This window comes from Balaenoptera physalus, assembly GCF_965194825.1.
Source record: "Balaenoptera physalus genome assembly, chromosome: X".
NCBI classification, from domain to species: Eukaryota; Metazoa; Chordata; class Mammalia; order Artiodactyla; family Balaenopteridae; genus Balaenoptera; species Balaenoptera physalus.
Window position 1 is genome coordinate 34,347,799 of NC_138903.1, and position 17,805 is coordinate 34,365,603.

Here is a 17,805-nt window from a genome sequence, read left to right on the forward strand (position 1 = left end):
GTCTTTTTTAATTGAAGTATAGTTGATTTACAATGTGTTAATTACTGCTATACAGAAAAGTGATTCAGTTATACATATATAGTCTTTTTTTATATATTCTTTTCCATTATGGTTTATCATACGACATTGAATATAGTTCTCTGTGCTATACAGTAGGATCTTATTGTTTATCCATTCTATATGTAATAGTTTGCATCTACTAACCCCAAACTCCCAATACATCCCTCCCCTGCCCTCCTCCCCCTCGGCAACCACAATTCTGTACTCTACGTCTGAGTCTGTTTCTGTTTTGTAGATATGTTCATTTGTGTCATAGTTTAGATTCCACATATTAAGTGATATCATATGGTATTTGTCTTTCTCTTTCTGACTTATTTCACTTAGTATGATAATCTCTAGTTGAATCCATTTTGCTGCAAATGACATTATTTTGTTCTTTTTTATGGCTGAGTAGTATTCCATTGTATATATGTATCACACCTTCTTTATTCATTCATCTGTTGATGGACATTTAGGTTGTTTCCACGTCTTGGCTATTGTAAATAGTGTGGAGGTGTTTTATTTCTGAACAGAAGTCTCTTGACACCATTTATCCTCACATAAATAAATGCAAAATCTTTTTTTTTTTTTTAATAAATTTATTTATTTATATTTGGCTGTGTTGGGTCTTCGTTTCTGTGTGAGGGCTTCCTCTAGTTGCGGCGAGCGGGGGCCACTCTTCATTGCGGTGCGCGGGCCTCTCACTATCGCGGCCTCTCTTGCTGCGGAGCACAGGCTCCAGACGCGCAGGCTCAGTAGTTGTGGCTCACGGGCCCAGTTGCGCCGCGGCATGTGGGATCTTCCCAGACCAGGGCTCGAACCCGTGTCCCCTGCATTGGCAGGCAGACTCTCAACCACTGCGCCACCAGGGAAGCCCCAGTGCAAATTCTTTATGGAATCTTTCTGATGGATATGTCTACACACTGTAAAGCTTTAAAAGGTGTATTTAAATCAACCTCAAAAGCAATTATGCCATTTCATTTCCCAAATATTCCAGGAACTCTTCCATGCATTTGGACTACTTACCAAAAAATTCACAATCACGGTTCCCAGTGTCCACTGAAAAAAGTGCACAACCTAAAAGTTGAGAATTTTGTTTTACTGTGGGCATTACTGAGGACTTAAGCCTGGAATACAGCCTCTCAGATAACTGAGGGACTGTTCCCAAGAGGTAAGGGAGGAGCCAGGATGTATAGGAGTTTTTGCAACAGAAAAAAAACTCAGGTAGTTAAACATCGAAAGATTACTGCTAATTAAAGAAAACCAGACATCTCAAGTTAATGAATTTAGCACTTTTCTATGTATGGGAAGATACAAGAGTCTGGGCTTATTGAAGTTATTGCTTTGATATGCACCTTAACTATCTAGGACCAGTATCTGGTTTTTCTCCATCCTGAATCCCCTCAGGGTGCACCACTGGGGGGGGTGGTTGCAGTGACTGAGGGCTTGATGGCTGCACCATCCTTTGTTGACTGAAATGGTAGGCACTGTTCTTCTTTGTCCACACCAGTTTGCATCTTAGTTTTAGAGAGATTTGTTCAAGGCTCTCTGGTTTGGGGGAATAGTTTAATGTTAGGTGACCTCAACCAAATCAGGACACTTAAAAGAATGATAGGGGTTGCTGTTAATAATTATGCCAGCATGATAGATAGGCATATACTGAGACCATTCCAGGCAAACTGAGATGTATAGTTGCCCTAGGTGAGTGGGGCATGTGAAAGGAAACTTTTCCATTGACAGTAGCATTTGCCTGGGAGAGATCAAAACTAAATGTTGTTTCACTACAAGTGGTCCTGCGCATTCTGTTCAGTCAAAGAATATGAACTTCGAATGACCTAGAATACTAGACCGTTACTTGACCTGACTGAAATCTCTTTATTGACCAGTGAAAAATGGGACCAGTTTTAACCAGTTGTATCTAGACCTAAAGACTTATTCTGTCCTATCCCTAGTGCTGCTTTTGGATTTGATCCTTAATTAACATACACCGCCAAGAAACCTAGCTCTTAAAAACTACTGATTTTAACCCCCTTGTGAAATATTCAATGAATTCCTTTACTAGCATGTGTTCCTTGACTGGCCAAGGATATTTTTAAACTCTGGAACAGAAACCCAGCAGGACCCTGTGGAGCCCTCCTAGGCACAAAAGCCTTTCCGAGTCCCCCATTTCTTCTTTGTAGGAAATAGGCTTCATTCAGCCTCCTAGACCTTCCCTGAGTTCCAAAGGGCAGATTCAAACAGTTTCGAATCAGGGAAGTGAGGGAATGCAGAAACAAAGGAAGATCAATCAGGATACAATAGTACATCCTCGAGGCAGGGTTCTGGTTCTCCTGAAGGAATATACATAACAGTATCTTTGAGTTCTTGTGCAGAACTAAGGCTCCCACCCAGGCGGAGGATGGTAATTTCAGGCTGAGCCAAGATTCCTGGAGCACCGCCCTGTTACTTCACCACCAACCAATCAGAAGGAAGTCACATACCCTGCAGCCCTCACCCCAAATTTTGCCTATAAAAACTTCTCCCCAAAAACCGTTGGGGAGTTCAGGGGTTTTGAGCACGGACCACTTGTTCTCCTTGCTTGGCACTGCAATAAACCTTTCTTTGCTCCAAACTCCGACGTTTCAGTTTGTTTGGCCTCACTGTGTGTGGTTCCATTTGGTTAACAGAACTCTTCATTTTAATATCTGACACTCCTATGAGAAGAGTTAAATCCCTAAATTCTCCCTTACCCTTGAATTCTTTGATGAGTCTCAGAAATAACCTGGTTTGTGAGATGGACTCATAACTCAGTTCCAAAATTTCTAACTGTTCAACTTTATTCCCTCACCTTAGAAACTCCCAAGGGATGGCAAGCAGAGGAAAATGCATGCCAATGTGAAAGGCAGTGGAACTGTTACTGGAAGCGGGACCCTTTCCAGGGCCTGAGAGTGGGCTCTTGTCTAATACTCGGGAATGAATTGTCCGAGGAGACACACGTGCTGACAAAGCAAAAGACTTTATTGGGGAGGGGCGCTCAAGGGGAGAGCAGGAGGGTAAGGGAACCCAGGAGAACTGCTCTGCCACGTGGCTCACAGTCTCAGGTTTTATGGTGATGGGGTTAGTTTCCGGGTTGTCTCTGGCCAGTCATCTTGCTTGTGCCCATATTTGGTCTGACTTAGGGTCCTTCCTGGTGGCGTGCGCATCTGTCAGTCAAGATGGATTCCAGCGTGAGGGTTTCTGGGAGGTTGGCGAGACATATTATGGGTTGGTGTCTCCTCCCTCCTTTTGACCCCTCCCGAATTCTTCTGGTTGGTGGCAGCTTGGTGTTCCTTATCGGGACCTCCTGCTGTGAGATAACTCATGCAAGCGGTTATTATTGAGCCTGGCCAGGGGTTATTATTGAGCCTGGCCAGGGCGGGCGGTTTCAGTCAATGGTTCCCTAACAGAACTATTCCCTTGCTCCAACTCTTCCTGGGATAACTGATCCGCCTGTCTTACTGATCCTTATGAGAGACCAAAGCAGGTAAACAAAGACAGCCGAGACTGATACCTGTTTGGATGTGAATGGGGGAGATGATTATGTGCAATTTTACAAAACGGGCCGAATTAATTCAGAAGTACTCCTTATGTGTTATCTTGTGCTTCCCCTGGATTCCACCTCCCATCGTTGGTTGTGTCATCCTAACTTTTATTGGAAGAGAAAAAAAAAAAAAGGTCTAAAAGTATGGCTAATCCTTTAAACAACTTTAGACTACTTTCAAAAATAGTTTCAGAGAAGGCACAATGGAAATGCTGAGGTCTGGCTCAAACCTTAACTTAGAGCTAGTGATTTTTCTTTTTTTGTGGTAAGCCATCTTATTTCTTATTTGGAAGGTAGAATTTAAGTGATAAGTTAACATGATACAGTATCGTCATCCTGCCTAACAATCAAATGGTGTTTTAGAATACAGGAAGCCAGACCAAAATTGCTACTTTAAAAGCTCCCTGCAGTTTGTGCTTGTAACTTCCAGGGCGAGGACAGAATTTATCATTGGGACACCTGAGCTTTTGTGTATGGGAGAAAAAATACTACTTTAATGCATCTCTTGGTTATTCAGAGGCAAGACCCAGATCCTATTATGCATAAAAATGTAAAATGCTGTCTTCTTTGGAGCACAGCTGTGTCTCTGAAGGATTATTATGTTGTTAATAGACTTTTCTCCTCCTTTTGCTTCCTTTAAAGGGAGTGAGTTATGGGCCCAGGAATTTGTGGGAGAGAGCAGGGGAGGGAAGTCTCTAATCTGAGGAGAAAGGGGCTTTCATCCTCAACAGCAGGGGCATGCTGAGTGGATAAACAGGAAGTGAGGTCAGTATGAGACCCCTAGGAATGGGTGTGACCTGTGGGCTCTAGAAAAAAGAAGTCTCGGGGCTTCCCCGGTGGCGCAGTGGTTAAGAATCCGCCTGCCAATGCAGGGGACAAGGCTTCGAACCCTGGTCCGGGAAGATCACACATGCCGCGGAGCAACTAAGCCCGTGCGCCACAACTACTGAGCCTGCGTTCTAGAGTCTGCGAGCCATAACTACTGAGCCCGTGTGCCACAACTACTGAAGCCCGCGCACCTAGAGCCCCTGCTCCGCAACAAGAGAAGCCACCGCAATGAGAAGCCCGCACACGGCAACAAAGAGTAGCCCCGGCTCACTGCAACTAGAGAAAGCCCGCACGCAGCAACGTAGACCCAACGCAGCCAAAAATAAAATTAATTAATTAAAAAAAAAAAGAAGTCTCAGAACAGGTTTTTTTTTTTTAAATTTTGTTTATTTATTTATGTCTGTGTTCGGTCTTGCTGTGCGTGGGCTTTCTCTAGTTGCAGCGAGTAGGGGCTTCTCTTTGTTGCAGTGCGCAGGCTTCTCATTGTGGTGGCTTCTCTTGTTGCGGAGCACGGGCTCTAGGTGCGCGGGCTTCAGTAGTTGTGGCACACGGGCTCAGTAGTTGTGGCTCATGGGCTCTAGAGTGCCGATTCAGTAGTTGTGGCGCACGGGCTTAGTTGCTCCACGGCATGTGAGATCTTCCCGGACCAGGGCTCGAACCCGTGTCCCCTGCAGTGGCAGGCAGATTCTTAACCACTGTGCCACCAGGGGAGGGGAGTCCCCTCAGAACAGATTTTAAAGCTTTCAGATTTGTGTAGCAGTTCCCCTTTGACCACATGAAGAAGTGGTGTGCACCATCCAGAAGCTATCTTTGAAGGGAGAGGGGACATATATTTATTGTTTTCTTTTTTCCTTCATGGTGGCTGGATATGGAACAGTCATCTTTTACAATGAAGTGACCAATAGTAGAGCAACAAGATAGAAGGAGTCTGGGCCACTGATACCATGAAACTGTTGTACCAGCCTAACTGCCTTTGTCTAGACTTTTACATTAAGGGTAAAGACATTTTTACTTTTTTAGCTGCTTCTGTACGTGAACCTAATCCTGATAAATATAGGAATGTACTCTGAATTCACTTAAAATGAAAATATTTTGTCTTAATTGGTAAGTGTATTTCCAAACCAGGGAATATATAGGAAAAAAGTAAGGATTGTATCAGTTATCTGTCACTACTATAATGCTGTGTAACAACCACAACATATCAATACCACAGCACCACTTTCTTCCATGTGTCCCTCATCCTCCAACAAGCTAGCCCAGGCATAGTATCATGATGATGGTAGACATGCAAGAGAACAAGTACTTTTCCAAGCCTCTACTTGTCTCATGGCTGTTAACACTCCATTGTCCAAAGCAAGGCATGTGCCTGGACTCAGAATCAAGGGGAAGGAAAAGATATTCTGTCTCTTGCTGCGAGAAGCTGCAAAGTCACTTGACAAAAGGCATGGATACAGAAATGAGTAAAGAATTGGGACCAGTAATGCAATCAGTCTAACCTTAGTATTAATGTTTAGTACCAATAATTTCTCTATATTTGGTATTTAATGTATTTGTGATATTGAGGAGAATTGGGCATGTTAGGGAATGTGACAGACTTAGATTGTGATTCCAATTTCAAATGTATAATTTTGTCATTAATTTTAAGCTTTTGATTCATAGTTGAAAGGTGTAAGATTACTTAAGTAAGCAATATTGAAGGTCTAGAGAGCTTGAGGCTCATTATATTTTTAAATTGAATTTTTAGATTTTTCTAGGATTTGATACTTATTAAAATACTTCATTTAGTGCTATTCTTAGATGTTAGCTCTCTTGAAAGGCTTTTCCTGACCAGGCTATTAAAAAATGATGACGGTATCTCCTTACCTTGTCGTTTTTAGTGCACTTATGACTATCTGGCATTATATTATATATTTTAAAATTACTAGTTTTACCCCTAAAGTGTACTTTCCATAAAGGTAATAATTTTGTGTTGCTTCCTGCTGTATCCAGAACACCTTAAAAGTGCTTGGCATATAGAATGTGTTCAAAAAATTTGCTGACTGACTGGATGAATGAAGCTTTTACTTTTAGGTCATGCATTTGAAATGCTTAAAAAGGAATTTGAATATAATACATTAATGAATGTAATTTAAATCTTGTAAGTGAATTAACTGATTATAAACAGGACTGATTGAGGAGTTCAGTCTATTCAATTTGAATTGATTAAATATTAACCAAATATTTACTAGTCAGCGACTTAAAATTTACTACGTTTATAAATAGGATAATAGGATTTTCAAATTGATCTCGAACATGTAAAGGAAGGCTAGGTTGCTCAATGTGACTTTAGTAATTTGAATATTAATTAAAAAAATTTAAGATAACAGTAACTGGTCTTTTCTGAACATAAAATCTTCCCTGGGACATAAAGGGCCTCACATTGTCTCCACAGAGTCTTTATAATGCACATGTGGGAAAGCATGAAACAGTAAACATATGATTCCCAGAGAAGGAAGGAGTAAGGAGACGTTTACTGGTACTGCTGTAACTGGGGGGAATGATGATGGTGTAACACAGGAAGTGTAGAGGTTGAGGAAAAATGGAGGAGGTAGGGGGCTCTATTTTAAAGAGATGATGGATAAACCTTTCCATGTCTTCAAAACTGAAATTGACTGTCTCTCCGAAAACCTGAAGATAGGGAAGACATTAGAATTATGGAGGAAAAAGTAGAGAATATCTAGGAAAAAACATGGTGACATTCCTGCTATAAATCCACTGAAAAGTGGAGCATATAAGTAATTGTCAGAGGCTTCATAATGAAAGCACCCACTGGGAGTGCTGGAATAGCAGCAGTGGCTGTCACAGAGTCTGTGGTTTCCATCACAACAGAATTGCCTGTCTCTGGATTTAGTTATCCACCACTTTGGTTATACTGCCACATATCAAAGTACCTCAAAAGCTAGTGGCTTAAAACAACCATTTTATTTTTTTTAAACTTTTAATTTTATATTGAAGTATAGTTGATTAACAATGTTGTGTTAGCTTCAGGTGTACAGCAAAGTGATTCAGTTATGCATACACATGTATCTATAACAACCATTTTATTTTGCTTATTGTTTTGTGGGACAGGAATTTGGGAAGGGCTCAGCAGGGTAATTGTCTCTGGTTCAGGTGGTGTGAGCTGGAATAGCTGGGATTGGAAGATTGGCTTCCAAGAAGGAATTTTTTTACTCACATGTCTAGTATCTTAGTGGTTTTTGGCCTCTCACTTTCCATATGTTGTATGATTCTTCAAGGCCCCTTCATATAGCTTGAGATTCTCACAGCATGGTGGTCTCAGGGTAGTTGCTCTTCTTACAGGGTGGCCGACTTCTAAGTGGCAGGAACCGGAGCTTTCTGGCCAGTTAAGGCCTACAAGTGGAACCGGAATAGCATTCTTTCCACTGATTCTATTGGTCAAAGCAGTCACAGGGCCTGCCCAGATTCAAAGGGGTGGAGATACAGACTCCACCTTTTAGTGGGTCAGTGTCAATATCACATTGTAGAAGAGCATGTGGAAAAGATGTCAGTGAACATGGCAGAGAAAGGACCTCTGAAAATCTCCTCCAGAAAAGCAATGAGAACCCTGGCAAAAATTGTCAGAATCAACTTTTTCAGGACTCCGGCAATTAACTAAAGGCTTGCAACAATCCAGGGAGGGTTTATTCAAGAACAATGCCTGAATCTCAGTAAGAACAGTGGGCTTTGTGGTATTTTAATTCTCCATATTCCTACTCCCTTCTCTTCAGCTCCATAGTAGCCTTGAAAACCAATAGATGATAATCAGAGTGAAAAACAGTATCCTGGCAGCCACCAGAAGGGGTAGAACAGAGTTGGAGCACTTACAAAGTTACATTCCCAGCGAATTATCATTATTTGATTTGTGTGGTAGTTGCCTAGAAGACTCCACTCTCCAGGCTGTCTTTATTTGACCTGACTTGACTTGGAGCTTGCTCAGTGTGCAAAGCTTTTTCTTCAGAGCATTTGCTAAAAAAAAAAAAAAAAAAAATCAGAGACAGTTGTTGAACTTTGTGGCTACCTGACATGGTAGACAACAATTTGGGGCAAACAATAGGCTAACCAAATAACTTAAATGGAAAAACTGGGGCATGAGATGTCCATAGGGGACTTTTCTAAAATTCTGAATATGTCAGAATTTTTCAGGTCATACACATATATAGGGCTGTGTACACGCTCAGGAAAAACCTGAGAAAACTCTATGCTCTTATGTCTGACTAATCTTAAGTCATTGTGCAAACAGGAAATAAAGGCTAAGGTAAAGTTGTAAACTGTCTGGCTGAGTATTGAAGGCATGCCTGACATGTGCACAGAGCCCAACAAAGATTAGGAGACATATTGGTTTTAGGCATTTAAGGAAGTTTCTGTCCAATCATTAGCTGAACACTAAGCTAACAAAGCAGAGACTTTAGTGGAAACATATGACAAAGAATTCAGACTTCACAGAGTTAAGTTCACAAAAGTCACCAAACAACAAATTTTAAGGAAGGGGAGAAATTAATTTCTGGGGTTGCCACATTATATTATTTAAAATTTCCAGTTTTTCAAAAAAGTTATGAGGCATGCAAAGGAAGAAGAAAGTATGGCCCATCCACAGGGGAAAAATATGTAGTAATTAGAAACTATCTCTGAGGAAGCCCAGACGTTGGAGTTATTAGACAAACACTTGTAATAAGCTATTTTAAATACATTCAAGGAACTAAAGGAAACCATATCTGAAGAACTAAGGGAAAGTATGAGAACAGTGTCTCACCAAAAAGAAAAAGCATCAATAAAGAGAGAAATTGTTAGAAAGAATCAAATAGAAATTCTCAAGTTGAAAAAGACAATAACAAATGAAAAATTCAGTAGAGGAGCTCAACAGTAGATTTGAGCAGGCAGAAGAAAGAATCAGTGGATTTGAAAATAGGTCAATTGAGATTATTCAGTCTGAGGAGCAAAAACAAACAAAAAACAATAGAAAAATAAACAGAGCCTAAGAGACCTGTGGGACACCACCAAGCATACCAACGTAATCATAACAGGAAACCTGAGAGGATTTGTCAGTACCAGACCTACCCAACAAGATGCATTAAAGGGAGTCCTTCAGACTGAAATGAAAGGACACTAGTAAGTTTCCCAAATCCACACGAAAAAATAAAGAGCACCAGTAGGACTTCTCTGGTGGTCCACTGGTTAAGACTCATACTCCCAATGCAGGGGGCCTGGGTTCGATTCCTGGTCAGGGAACTAGATCCCACATGCTGCAACTAAGAGTTTGCATGCTGCAACTGAAGATCCCGCAAGCCGCAACTGAAGATTCCCGCATGCCGCAACTAAAGATTCTGCATGCCGCAACTAAAGATCCTGTGTGCCACAACTAAGACCCGGCACAGCCGGAAAAAAAAAGCACCAGTAAATATATATATAGGTAAATATGTAAAAGACAACGTAAATGTATTTTTTGTTTGTAACTCTCTTCTCCCATATCTGATTTGAAAGACAGTTGCATAAAGCAATAATTATAATTCTCTGTTGACAGGCAGACAATGTATAAAGCTGTAATTTGTATGACCATAACAGGACAAAGGATGAAGAATGGAATGGAGAAAAATTGGAGCAGTTATTTATTTATGTATTTACTTATAAAATATTGTTTATTTTTGGCTGCATTGGGTCTTCATTGCTGTGCGCGGGCTTTCTCTACTTGTGGCAAGTGGGGGCTACTCTTTGTTGTGGTGTGCGGGCTTCTCATTGCAGTGGCTTCTCTTGTTGCAGCGTGTGGGCTCAGCAGTTGTGGCTCGTGGGCTCTAGAACACAGCCTCGGCAGTTGTGGTGCATGGGCTTTGCTGCTCCATGGCACGTGGGATCTTCCCAGACCAGGGCTTGAACCCGTGTCCCCTGCATTGGCAGGTGGATTCTTAACCACTGCGCCACCAGGGAAGTCCCTGGAGCAGTTTTTGTATACTATCGTAATTAAGTTGGTATTAATTTGAACTAGATTGTTTTAAGTTAAGATGATAATTGTCATCGCAAGGGCAACCACTAAGAAAATAACTCTGCAATATAGTAAAATAAATGATAAGGGAGTGAAATGGTACACTAAAAAATATCTTTTAACACAAAAAAGGCAGTGGTGGAGGAATAGAAGAACAAAAAGACATAAGACATATGAAAAATACATAGTGAAATGGCAGGAATAAATCTTACCTTGTCAGTAAACACATTAAATGTAAATGGATTAAACATTCCAATTACAACACAGAAATTGGCAGAATGGATAAAAAAATGATCCAACTGTATGCTGGCCACAAGGGACATACTTTAAAGTCACAAATAGGTTGAAGGTTAAAGGATGGAGAAACCATGCAAACAGTAACCAAAAGAGAGCTGGTTCAACTATTCTAATATGAGACAACATAGACTTTAAGACAAAATTGTAGCAACAGACAAACACATTTTACAGTGGTAAGTCTCAATCCACCAAGAAGATATAACAATTATAAACACATATATGCACCTAACAACAGAGCCCCAAGATACATGAAGCAAAAACTGACAGAAGAGCATATGTGATAGAGGTATCATTGTTGCTATCTTTAGAAAACATAATCTGCCACATCCACATATATTAAAAACTGGGAAAATCACACAACTTTTTGAATTCACATTATCTTGTTCCAATAACTCTCCTTTATATATATGTTGTGAAAATTAATGGGCTGATTACCCCTCAAATCTCAAGATCATTTATTGAGCCCAAATTAGCATCTAAAGGCTGAGGCAGTGGAGAGTGTATACAGTTCATATGACTTTAAAAAGAAAGCACCCTTATGTCTAGGTTGGTCATCTCTTTTGTATCAGTCTGCCTTTCCCTGAAGGTCTGGATACCATGTATTGATAGCTAGGTATTGTGAGGGCTGTGGCTGATTGAGTATCCTCCAAATTATGGGGGGCATATTTTTATGGTCTTCCAGGAAGCTGAGGCTTCCTTCATTGGACATTTGGAATGCTGTTCCTTACCCAGCAGTGGAAATAGGCTGTGTTGTACTAGTGAATTGTCCCCACAAGGGGACAGTATGTGTCGGTGTGTACATTGATAGATGTGATAGGCAGGTAGGTAGAAGTGGCCCCCAAGATTCCAGGTCTCAGTCTCCAGGACCTGTAAATATATTTGGATGTCACTCCTGTTGTTGTGTTATAAGACACAGTTGATCTTAAAAAGGTAGGTTATCAGATTGGGCCTAATCTAATCACATGAGCTATTAAAAGCAGAAAACTTTCTTCAGCTGGTGGTAGAATAGGAGGGCAGAAGGGAGGTCAGGATATGAGAAAGATTTTTAAAAAAAATTATTGAAATACAGTTGATTTACAATGTGTTAATTTCTGCTGTATAGCACACTGATTCAGTTATATATATATATATGTATTATTTTTCATAACCTTTCCCATTATAGTTTATCATGGAGTATTGAATATAGTTCCCTGTGCTATACAGTAGGACCTTGTTGTTTATCCATTCTATATATAATAGTTTGCATCTGCTAACCCCAAACTCCCAATCCATCCCTCCCCCACCCCCTGTCCCCCTTGGCAGCCCCAGGTCTGTTCTCTATGTCTGTGAGTCTGTTTTTATTTCGTAGATAGGTTCATTTGTGTCATATTTTAGATTCCATGTATAAGTGATACCATATAATATTTGTCTTTCTGACTTACTTCACTTAATATGATGATCTCTAGGTCCATCCATGTTGCTGCAAATGGCATTATTTCACTCTTTTTTATGGCGGAGTAATATTCCATTGTATATATGTACCACATCTTCTTTATCCATTTATCTGTCGATGGACAGGTTGTTTCCATGTCTTGGCTATTGTGAATAGTGCTGCTATGAACACAGGGGTGCATGTATCTTTTTGAATTATAGTTTTCTCTGGATATATGCCCAGGAGTGGGATTGCTGGCTCATATGGCAACTCTATTTTTAGTTTTTTGAGGAAGAACATGAGAGGTTTAACACACTGTTCCTAGCCTTGAAGAGGGAGGGGACCACTTGATAAGAAATGCAGGTGGCCTGCAGGAGCTGAGGGAGACCCTCAGCTGACAGCCAGAAAGGAAATGGGAACCTGAGTCCTACAACTTCAGGGGAATGGATTTTGCCAACAAAGTATATGAATTTTAGTTTGAAGCAAATTCTCCCCAGAGTCTCTAGATAAGAGCCCAGCCTAGCCCACAACATGATCTCAGTCTTAATGAAACCCAGAGCAGAGAACCCATAGGAGTCCACCCAGACTTCTGACTTACAGAGCTGTGAGGTAATAAATGGTGGTTGTTTTAAGCCGCTCAGTTTATGGTAATTTGTTAAACAACCATAGAAAATGAATACAGTGGATTGAGTACCAGTGTACTCCTGCTATTTCTCGTCATCCTCCCATGATCACATGAATGAGGTACACACTGGATGTTGGCTGTAAAGCATTAGAAAGGTATCTGTGTGATGGGCATCACGAATTCAGGGATTTCCCCGACACAAATGGAAAATCTGTGGATTTAATGATTTTCACATATGTGATACGGGTTTGCTTTATTATTGTTTCAAAACATTGTCTTCCATTAAGGAAGGGAATTGGGTTATAATCCTGCCTGGGTTTTTCTACACAATATTTCTGACAAATGATTGGGTGAGTATGTCAGAAGGGCCTACCTAATCCGTGTGTACAATTTCCACTTCGTTTTTAAAGCAGCAAGTGATGGTAAGGTATCTTTTACTGAGCCTGTAGAATTTAAAGGACTTGTTGAGGGAGACTTTTTTGTGCATATTTTTGGAGACTTCTTTGGAAAGTGAGTAGAGAAACTTATTTAGGGACATCCTTTATTGGGACATTTTCCCTCATTGAAAATGTCCCTGTACCAAGCACAGGTGATAAACATCACATTGTTGGTCATTCTGCAGCCACACCAAAGTCGAAAATATTTCCGTTCTCAGGTGCTGCCTCTCACCAGTAGTAACAGCCTCACCTTGCATCTTGGCATGAATCAACCCATGGCTGGCTTTAAAAGCCGGCTTTCAGCAAACCCTTATTTGCCTTGAATTTTTCATTCTTTTATATTTCACCACTGTTCATAGGGTCAAAATGCCTTAAAGCTTTGGTTTGAATAGAAAAGGAATCTGAAGATCCGTGGAGCTGAACTGGATCCTTAACCCACAAAATAAGAATTTTCCATCTGTGTCCATTCATTCTCAGTGTCTTTCTTTCCCCCTCCCTCTCTCCCTTTACCTCCTGTTTTTATTTTTTTTTTAATTAATTAATTTTTGGCTGCGTTGGGTCTTTGTTGCTGCGCGCGGGCTTTCTCTAGTTGTGGCGAGCGGGGGGCTACTCTTCATTGAGGTGCGCGGGCTTCTCACTGTCGCGGCCTCTCTTGTTGTGGATTACGGGCTCTAGGCGCGCGGGCTCAGTAGTCGTGGCGCAGGGGCTCAGTTGCTCCGTGGCATGTGGCATCTTCCCAGACCAGGGCTCGAACCCGTGTCCCCTGCACTGGCAGGCGGATTCCCAACCACTGCGCTACCAGGGAAGTCCCATGTCTATGTATTTTTAAGGAATAATTACTTGCTCAGAGTATTTTCGGAAGAGCTCTTTTATGTAGGAGGACTTTCAAATATCATTTGGTAACACATATTTGAATTACAGTTGACCCTTGGACAATGTGAGATTGAGCTTCCTTGCTCCATTTAACATGCAGATGTTTTTAACAGTAAATTCTGTAGTACTGCAGAGTCATGGTTGGTTGAATCAGCGGGTGCAGAGGAACCATGGTTACAGAGGGCAGGCAAGCTATGTGCAAATTAACCCCCATGTTACTCAAGGGTCAACTGTAGTGCATTTCAGGAACACTCAGCATGTAAAGCAGAGTAGATTTTCATTTCCTTTTACCTTTCTGAAGTTTTCGTATATGCGTTCAGTCCTCAGAAGCTGTACTTGGAATTCTGTTTATAACCAGGGGATATGTAATGCTTTCCTAATTCAGACCATTGTGTTGCTTTTTTGGTGGCTCTAATAATTATTGAAATTACCTTTAATGTGTGATGTGTGTTCAGTTGGTTGTCATTTAGAATAGCTTACTCAATAATAGTTGTATTACAAAAGTTAGTAATTTAAATGTTCTAAATATTGGCTTTTGACCAAACAAAATAAGTACTTTTTCTGAGAGCTTTTTAGGCTATGAAAGTATAAAGACATTTGGAAACATACCTTGGATTTGTGTGTTCATTGTCAGGTGAATTGAAGTTTTTGAATTGTTTAATTAGTGGTACATATGATGGATATTATCCATCCAACGTGTACTACTAATTTTACTTTTATAGCAGTTACCAAAATTGACTCTGAGGTAAAGAGCCTGAGTAGAACAATAACAGTGGAAAAACCTGAATAGGTCCAGATTGATCAGATCTTAGAGGATGAAAGAATTTCATAGGATAAAAACAAGTCATGGATCCATAAATGAAAAGAAAAATGGTTGTGATGAATTAAAAATTTAAAAGTTTGGAACATCAGTATACACCAAAGAAAAGTGGCATCTAAGTAAGAGGCCCAGTTCTCTTCTTACAAAATACCTGTTTAGATGTGAAAGTAAATACAAACCCCCAACCTTAGAACTTTTGGAAATAAAGAGAAAGGGAGAGATTTTAAAGTTATTTAGGAGATAGGATTTAGAGGATGTCAGGGTTCTCTAGAGAAACAGAACCAATATATATGAAGGGAAGTGGCAACAGGAATAGAGAGGGGTTTTGGATTCAAGACACGTTTAAAACATAGATTTGCAAGACCTAAGGACTGTTAGAATGTGCAGGTGCAAGTGGGGCAGAAGAATTAAGGATGACTTCTGGTTTCTGCTTTGGTGAATTCAATGCTGCCAGCTAAGGTGGAGGGGGCAGTTGTGTCAATCAGCTAATGTTTAATAACAAACCACTCCAAAACCCAGTGCCTTAAAACAATTATTTTTATTTTATTTTTATTTTTCCAAGAGGTAGATTGCACCTGCCTTTATTATTTATTTATTTATTTATTTATTTATTTATTGGCTGTGTTGGGTCTTCGTTTCTGTGCGAGGGCCTCCTCTAGTTGCGACGAGCGGGGGCCACTCTTCATCGCAGTGCACGGGCCTCTCACCGTCGCGGCCTCTCTTGTTGCGGAGCACAAGCTCCAGACGCACAGGCTCAGTAGTTGTGGCTCACGGGCCCAGTTGCTCCGCGGCATGTGGGATCTTCCCAGACCAGGGCTCGAACCCATGTCTCATGCATTGGCAGGCAGACTCTCAACCACTGCGCCACCAGGGAAGCCCAAAACAATTATTTATTCCCCCGCATCCTTCCGCACTTGGTTGGGATTTACTGTTCTAAGCTGGGCTTCTCTGGACTTGGCTCCAAGTCACAGATTGGGTCCAGTTTTTGTTTACCCAGCTCTCATCCTTCTAGGACCTATGGGCTAGTCAAGGCATGTTCTTTTCTTTTTTTTTCTTTTTTTTTTTTTTTCACACACACACACACACACACACACACACACACACACACACACACACACACACTGTATTTTAGTTTTACAAGAGATAAATAGACTGACACCAAGCATTGTACATGGATGACCACAACAAAAGCAACAATGATTGCAATTACCAAACCTGAAACACACTCATACTATGTCATAATATTGACATTCAGTCCAGTAATCCTCCACTGTAACAGCTCCTTTACTTTGCAGTGAAAATTGATTTGTATATTCTTTGCCTCTGAGTCCTTGTGGGATTTTTTTTTTTTAATTCAGACAGAAAGTCACAAAAATTATACTCATCCTCATCAGTTCACTCAGTCCCATGTAATTAAATTTTTTTTTTTCATCTTGATCTTTTGTTAGCACTTTTTTGAGTTCATCAAGGCACGTTCTTTTAATGGCAAGGGCAGAAATGCAAGAGCCCAAGTTCAGCCACGCAAGTACATGTCAAACCCCTGCTTGAGTTATATCTTTAAACATTCAGTTGGTTAAAGTAAGCCACAAGGGTAAGTCCAAATTCAAGGGGCAGGGAAGTATATGGTAGGAGGAGCTTCAGAGACATGGCAAAGGGCGTGGATACAGAGAGGGGTGAAGAATTCAGACTGATAATTTAATACCCTGATGGGTATGTGCTTGATGTATTTGAGGAGGACAAGACTGGAGGTTAGGAGACTATTGCTGTACTTCAGAGGCGACAGGAGTCCAGGGCAGTGGCAGTAGGAAAGGAGAGGGGATGGTGGATTTGAGAAGGGTTCAAAGAGTGGATATTGTTGTAACATCAAGGCCAGATTCAGGGGGAAGAGTCGAGGATGACACTAGGCTTCCAGCTTGCCTGACTGGGGCATCGGAGGAATGATGATGGGTTCAGCTTGGGAAACATTGAGTTTGAGGTTGGATGATCAGGTACTTTATCATCCAAACCAGGACACTTTTGAGAATGTGAAAGAGTACTATTAATAATTATGCCATAAGGGTCCTGTCCTGAGACTGACCTCGGGAAGACTGGTTGATAGTCACCCTATAGTGAATAATCAAGGTAAAGTTACTTAGCGTCAAGTTGATAGTCACCCTATAGTGAATAATCAAGGTAAAGTTATTTAGCATCAAGTTGATACTTAAGTGTGAAACACAAGGGAGAGGTCTGATCTGGTGATAGAGACTTGGGAGTCATCAGCACCTAGTTCAAGGTTTAAGAGCATGAGCCTGGGTGAAATCATCCAAAGGAGCATATGTACAGTGAAATGAGTAGAATGAGAAGAGGGTACAAGGTTGTAGTAGATAATGGGTGAGGAACTTGAGAAGAGAACAAGTAAGAATTTGCCTTCAGCCAGAGAGGATAATTTAATGGATCAAATAATCATATCAGGACAGTCAGGGTGAGAGCTGGCTTTGGGTGTGATTGAAACCACCAACTTGAACACTGTCATGTCTTTTTTTCCTCAGACTCTCTATATATGTTGGCTTTTTTTCAGGCTGGGTGAGCCTGTGAGGCTAGAGCTGTGGTCTCAGGCAGCTCTAGGCTCATATATTCTTTTAGCTCCAAAACCAGAAAGAAAAGAGCTTTTCCTTGATAGCTCCAAATGCAAAATAATCGTGGAGGAAGAATCTGATTGGCCAGGTATAAGTCACATGCCCATGTTTGTACCAATCACTGTGGCCAGGCGCCACGATTGGCAGCTCCACCAGAACCACAAGAAAGGGGAAGCTTGTTATCAGAAGAATGAAGGAAGAGAAGGAAGATGCCCTGGGAGGAAAGAAACAACTGATGTCTTCCAAGGTAGAGATTAGAGAGTAGAGTCACAAAGGTCATGGGACCAG

At 41.0% G+C, this 17,805-nt stretch overlaps 1 protein-coding gene across 17 annotated transcripts in view; it reads left to right on the forward strand.

The window, feature by feature from the left end:
* The window catches only part of SYTL5 (synaptotagmin like 5), a 292,517-nt gene that overhangs the window by 21,993 nt on the left and 252,719 nt on the right, over positions 1 to 17,805 (forward strand). The gene's annotated exons all lie outside the window — the stretch shown is intronic.